The following is a 7117-nucleotide window of genomic DNA, read 5'->3' as shown; positions in this document are numbered from 1 at the left end:
AGCAGATTCTTAACCACTGGGTCACCAGGGAAGCCCATCAAACATTTATTAATAGTTCTAAACCTTTTGTTTCTCTGTAAAAGGAAGCCAGTGTTCAGTAATTAATGTTTCAGTATCTTATTTTATTTGGAAATGACCTAGTTATTTAATAAACTTCCATCATTTAACTTAATTTAGCACAACTCTAAATTTTCATGTTGTTGAATATCTGGAGAGTTTTTTTTTTTTTTTAGCTTCAACCCCATGCGGCATGAAGGATCTTAGTTCCCAGACCAGGGATCAAGCCTGTGACCACTGCAGTGGAAGTGTGGAGTCTTAACCACTGGACCACCAGGGAAGTCCCTGGAGAGATTATTTTTAGATGGACATTCCTAAAACATAATTATTCTTAAAAAGTTCACCCAAAGCTCTTATCTCATTTGCATTTCCTTTCCTTAAAAGTTTCCTCACGGGGGGACCTTGAAGATGGCGGAAGAGTAAGACGCGGAGATCGCCTTCCTCCCCACGGATACACCAGAAATACATCCACACGTGGAACAACTCCTACAGAACTCCTACTGAAGGCTGGCAGAAGACCTCAGACCTCCCAAAAGGCAAGAAACTCCCCACGTAACTGGGTAGGGCAAAAGAAAAAACAGAGACAAAAGAATAAGGACGGCACCTGCACCAGTGGGAGGGAGCTGTGAAGGAGGAAAAGTTTCCACACACTAGGAAGCCCCTCCGCGGGCGGAGTCTGCGGGAGGCGGAGGGGGGAGTTTCGGGACCGCGGAGTAGTGCACAGCGACGGGTGCAGAGGGCAAAGCGGGGAGATTCCTGCACAGACGATCGGTGCCGACCGGCACTCACCAACCCGAGAGGCTTGCTGCTCACCCACCGGGGCGGGCGGGGCTGCGAGCTGAGGCTCGGGTTTTGGTTTTGGACGGAGCTCAGGGAGAGGACTGGGGTTGGCGGCTTGAACATAGCCTGAAGGGGTTAGTGCACCACGACTAGCCGGGAGGGAGTTCGGGGAAAAGCCTGCACCGGCCGAAGAGGCAAGAGACTTTTTCTTCCCTCTTTGTCTCCTGGTGCGCGAGGAGAGGGGTTTAAGAGCGCTGCTTAAAGGAACTCCAGAGACGGGCGCGAGCCGCGGCTAAAAGCGCGAACCCCAGAGACGGGCGCGAGCCGCGGCTGAGGGCGCGAGCCCCCGAGACGGGCGCGAGCCACGGCTGAAAGCACAAACCCCAGAGACGGGCGCGAGCCGCGGCTAAAACCACGGACCCCAGAGACGGGCGGGAGACGCTAAGGCTGCTGCTGCCGCCACCAAGGGGCCTGTGTGCGAGCACAGGTCACTCTCCACACCCCGCTTCCGCGGAGCCTGTGCAGCCCGCCACTGCCAGGTTCCCGGGATCCAGGGACAACTTCCCCGGGACAGCGCACGGCGGGCCTCAGGCTGGTGCAACGTCACGCCGGCCTCTGCCGCAACGTCACGCTGCCTCTGCCGCCCGCAGGCCGGCCCCGCACGCAGTGCCCCTCCTTCCCCCATCCCCCAACCCCCGGCCTGAGTGAGCCGGAGGCCCCGAATCAGCGGCTCCTTTAATTCCGTCCTGTCTGAGCGAAAAAACAGACGCCCTCCAGCGACCTACACGCAGAGGCAGGCCCAAATCCAAAGCTGAGCTCCTGTGAGCTGTGAAAACAAAGAGAAAGGGAAATCTCTCCCAGCAGCCACAGAAGCAGCGGATTAAAGCTCCACAATCAACTTGATATACCCTGCATCTGTGGAATACCTGAATAGACAAGGAATGATCCCAAATTGAAGAGGGGGAATTTAGGAGCGAAATCTATGATTTTTTTCCCTTTTCCTCTTTTTGTGAAGGTGTACGTGTATGCTCCTGTGTGACATCTAGTCTGTATACTCTAGCTTCCACCATTTGTCCTAGGGCTCTATCCGTCCATGACCTTTTTTTAAAAAATTCTTTTTCTTAATAATTAAGTTTAATTGTAATAACTTTATTATACTTTACCTTCGTTCTTTCTTTCTTTCCTTCCTTCCCTCCCTCCTTTAGACAACGAATCACCCCAAATTGAGGAGGTGGTATCAGGGAGCAGGATTTATGATTTTTCCCCCTTTACCTCTTTTTGTGAAGGTGTATGTGTATGCTTCTGTGTAAGATTTTCTCTGTATAGCTTTGCTTCCAACATTTGTCCTAAGGTTCTATCCGTCCCTTTTTTTTTCTAAATATTTTTTAATTCAATAACTATATTATACTTTATTTTATTTTTACTGTATCATCTTTCTTTCTGTCTTTTTTTCCTTCTTTCCCTCCTTCCTTCCTTCCTCCCTCCCTCCCTCCCTCCCTCCTTTCTTTCCTTCTTTGCTTCTTTCTTCCTTCCTTCCTTTCCTCCTTTCCTTCTTTCTTTACTCATACTTCTACTAATTCTCTCTACTTTTTCTCCCTTTTATTCTGAGCCGTGTGGATGAAAGGCTCTTGGTGCTCCAGCCAGGAGTCAGGGCTCTGCCTCTGAGGTAGGAGAGCCAACTTCAGGTCACTGGTCAACAAGAGACCTCCCAGCTCCACATAATATTAAACAGCGGAAATCTCCCAGAGACCTCCATCTTAACACCAGCACCCAGCTTCACTCAACGACCAGCAAGCCACAGTGCTGGACAACCTATGCCAAACAACTAGCAAAACAGGAACACAACCCCACCCATTAGCAGAGAGGCTGCCTAAAATCATAATAAGGCCACAGACACCCCAAAACACACCACCAGACGTGAACCTGCCCACTAGAGAGACAAGATCCAGCCTCATCCAGCACAACACAGGCACTAGTCCCCTCCACCAGGAAGCCTACACAACCCACTGAAACAACCTTAGCCACTGGAGACAGACATCAAAAACAACGGGAACTACGAACCTGCAGCCTGCAAAAAGGAGACTCCAAACACAGTAAGATAAGCAAAATGAGAAGACAGAAAAACACACAGCAGATGAAGGAGCAAGATAAAAACCCACTAGACCTAACAAATGAAGAGGAAATAGGCAATCTACCTGAAAAAGAATTCAGAATAATGATAGTAAGGATGATCCAAAATCTTGGAAGTAGAATGGACAAAATGCAAGAAACAGTTAACAAGGACCTACAAGAACTAAAGATGAAACAAGCAACGATGAACAATGCAATAAATGAAATTAAAATCACTCTAGATAGGATCAATAGCAGAATAACTGAGGCAGAAGAACGGATAAGTGACCTGGAAGATAAAGTAGTGGAAATAACTACTGCAGAGCAGAATAAAGAAAAAAGAATGAAAAGAACTGAGGACAGTCTCAGAGACCTCTGGGACAACATGAAACGCACCAACATTCGAATTATAGGGGTTCCAGAAGAAGAAGAAAGAAAGAAAGGGACTGAGAAAATATTTGAAGAGATTATAGTTGAAAACTTCCCTAATATGGGAAAGGAAATAGTTAATCAAGTCCAGGAAGCACAGAGGGTCCCATACAGGATAAATACAAGGAGAAACACGCCAAGACACATATTAATCAAACTGTCAAAAATTAAATACAAAGAAAGCATATTAAAAGCAGCAAGGGAAAAACAACAAATAACACACAAGGGAATCCCCATAAGGTTAACAGCTGATCTCTCAGCAGAAACCCTACAAGCCAGAAGGGAGTGGCAGGACATACTGAAAGTGATGAAGGAGAATAGCCTGAAACCAAGACTACTCTACCCAGCAAGGATCTCATTCACATTTGATGGAGAAATTAAAACCTTTACAGACAAGCAAAAGCTGAGAGAGTTCAGCACCACCAAACCAGCTTTACAACAAATGCTAAAGGAACTTCTCTAGACACGAAACACAAGAGAAGGAAATGACCTATAGTAGCGAACCCAAAACAATATATAAAATGGAAATAGGAACATACATATCAATAATTACCTTAAATGTAAATGGACTAAATGCCCCCACCAAAAGACACAGATTGGCTGAATGGATACAAAAACAAGACCCTTATATATGCTGTCTACAAGAGACCCACTTCAGAACTAGAGACACATACAGACTGAAAGTAAGGGGATGGAAAAAGATATTCCATGCAAATGGAAACCAAAAGAAAGCTGGAGTAGCAATTCTCATATCAGACAAAATAGACTTTAAAATAAGGACTATTAAAAGGGACAAAGAAGGACACTACATAATGATCAAGGGATCGATCCAAGAAGAAGATATAACAATTGTAAATATTTATGCACCCAACATAGGAGCACCTCAATACATAAGGCAAATACTAACAACCATAAAAGGGGAGATCAACAGTAACACATTCATAGTAGGGGACTTTGACACCCCACTTTCACCCATGGACAGATCATCCAAAATGAAAATAAATAAGGAAACACAAGCTTTAAATGATACATTAAACAAGATGGACTTAATTGATATTTATAGGACACTCCATCCAAAAACAACAGAATACACATTTTTCTCAAGTGCTCATGGAACATTCTCCAGGATAGATCATATCTTGGGTCACAAATCAAGCCTTGGTAAATTTAAGAAAACTGAAATTGTATCAAGTATCTTTTCCGACCACAACGCCATGAGACTAGATATCAATTACAGGAAAAGATCTGTAAAAAATACAAACACATGGAGGCTAAACAATACACTACTTAATAATGAAGTGATCACTGAAGAAATCAAAGAGGAAATAAAAAAATACCTAGAAACAAATGACAATGGAGACACAACGACCCAAAACCTATGGGATGCAGCAAAAGCAGTTCTAAGGGGGAAGTTTATAGCAATACAAGCCCACCTTAAGAAGCAGGAAACATCTCGAATAAACAACCTAACCTTGCACCTCAAGCAATTAGAGAAAGAAGAACAAAAAAACCCCAAAGCTAGCAGAAGGAAAGAAATCATAAAAATCAGATCAGAAATAAATGAAAAAGAAATGAAGGAAACAATAGCAAAGATCAATAAAACTAAAAGCTGGTTCTTTGAGAAGATAAACAAAATAGATAAACCACTAGCCAGACTCATCAAGAAAAAAAGGGAGAAGACTCAAATCAATAGAATTAGAAATGAAAAAGGAGAAGTAACAACTGACACTGCAGAAATAAAAAAAATCATGAGAGATTACTACAAGCAACTCTATGCCAATAAAATGGACAATCTGGAAGAAATGGACAAATTCTTAGAAATGTACAACCTGCCAAGACTGAATCAGGAAGAAATAGAAAATATGAACAGACCAATCACAAGCACTGAAATTGAAACTGTGATTAAAAACCTTCCAACAAACAAAAGCCCAGGACCAGATGGCTTCACAGGTGAATTCTATCAAACGTTTAGAGAAGAGCTAACACCTATCCTTCTCAAACTCTTCCAAAATATAGCAGAGGGAGGAACACTCCCAAATTCCTTCTACGAAGCCACCATCACCTTGATACCAAAACCAGACAAGGATGTCACAAAGAAAGAAAACTACAGGCCAATATCACTGATGAACATAGATGCAAAAATCCTCAACAAAATACTAGCAAACAGAATCCAACAGCACATTAAAAGGATCATACACCATGATCAAGTGGGGTTTATTCCAGGAATGCAAGGATTCTTCAATATACGCAAATCTATCAATGTGATAAACTATATTAACAAATTGAAGGAGAAAAACCATATGATCATCTCAATAGATGCAGAGAAAGCTTTCGACAAAATTCAACACCCATTTATGATAAAAACCCTCCAGAAAGTAGGCATAGAGGGAACTTTCCTAAACATAATAAAAGCCATATATGACAAGCCCACAGCAAACATCATCCTCAATGGTGAAAAACTGAAAGCATTTCCACTAAGATCAGGAACAAGACAAGGTTGCCCACTCTCACCACTCTTATTCAACATAGTTTTGGAAGTTTTAGCCACAGCAATCAGAGAAGAAAAGGAAATAAAAGGAATCCAAATCGGAAAAGAAGAAGTAAAGCTGTCACTGTTTGCAGATGACATGATACTATACATAGAGAATCCTAAAGATGCTACCAGAAAACTACTAGAGCTAATCAATGAATTTGGTAAAGTAGCAGGATACAAAATTAATGCACAGAAATCTATGGCATTCCTATATACTAATGATGAAAAATCTGAAAGTGAAATCAAGAAAACACTCCCATTTACCATTGCAACAAAAAGAATAAAATATCTAGGAATAAACCTACCTAAGGATACGAAAGACCTGTATGCAGAAAATTATAAGACACTGATGAAAGAAATTAAAGATGATACAAATAGATGGAGAGATATACCATGTTCTTGGATGGGAAGAATCAACATTGTGAAAATGACTCTACTACCCAAAGCAATCTACAGATTCAATGCAATCCCTATCAAACTACCACTGGCATTTTTCACAGAACTAGAACAAAAAATTTCGCAATTTGTATGGAAACACAAAAGACCCCGAATAGCCAAAGCAATCTTTAGAACGAAAAAAGGAGCTGGAGGAATAAGGCTCCCTGACTTCAGACTATATTACAAAGCAACAGTAATCAAGACAGTATGGTACTGGCACAAAAACAGAAAGATAGATCAGTGGAACAGGATAGAAAGCCCAGAGATAAACCCACGCACATATGGACACCTTATCTTTGATAAAGGAGGCAGGAATGTACAGTGGAGAAAGGACAGCCTCTTCAATAAATGGTGCTGGGAAAACTGGACAGGTACATGTAAAAGTATGAGATTAGATCACTCCCTAACACCATACACAAAAATAAGCTCAAAATGGATTAAAGACCTAAATGTAAGGCCAGAAACTATCAAACTCTTAGAAGAAAACATAGGAAGAACACTCTATGACATAAATCACAGCAAGATCCTTTCTGACCCACCTCCTAGAGTAATGGAAATAAAAACAAAAATAAACAAATGGGACCTAATGAAACTTCAAAGCTTTTGCACAGCAAAGGAAACCATAACCAAGACCAAAAGACAACCCTCAGAATGGGAGAAAACATTTGCAAATGAAGCAACTGACAAAGGATTAATCTCCAAAATTTACAAGCAGCTCATGCAGCTCAATAACAAAAAAACAAACAACCCCATCCAAAAATGGGCAGAAGA

This window comes from Phocoena sinus, chromosome 3 (genome assembly GCF_008692025.1).
Source record: "Phocoena sinus isolate mPhoSin1 chromosome 3, mPhoSin1.pri, whole genome shotgun sequence".
NCBI classification, from domain to species: Eukaryota; Metazoa; Chordata; class Mammalia; order Artiodactyla; family Phocoenidae; genus Phocoena; species Phocoena sinus.
Note: the sequence above shows the minus strand (reverse complement) of the source record.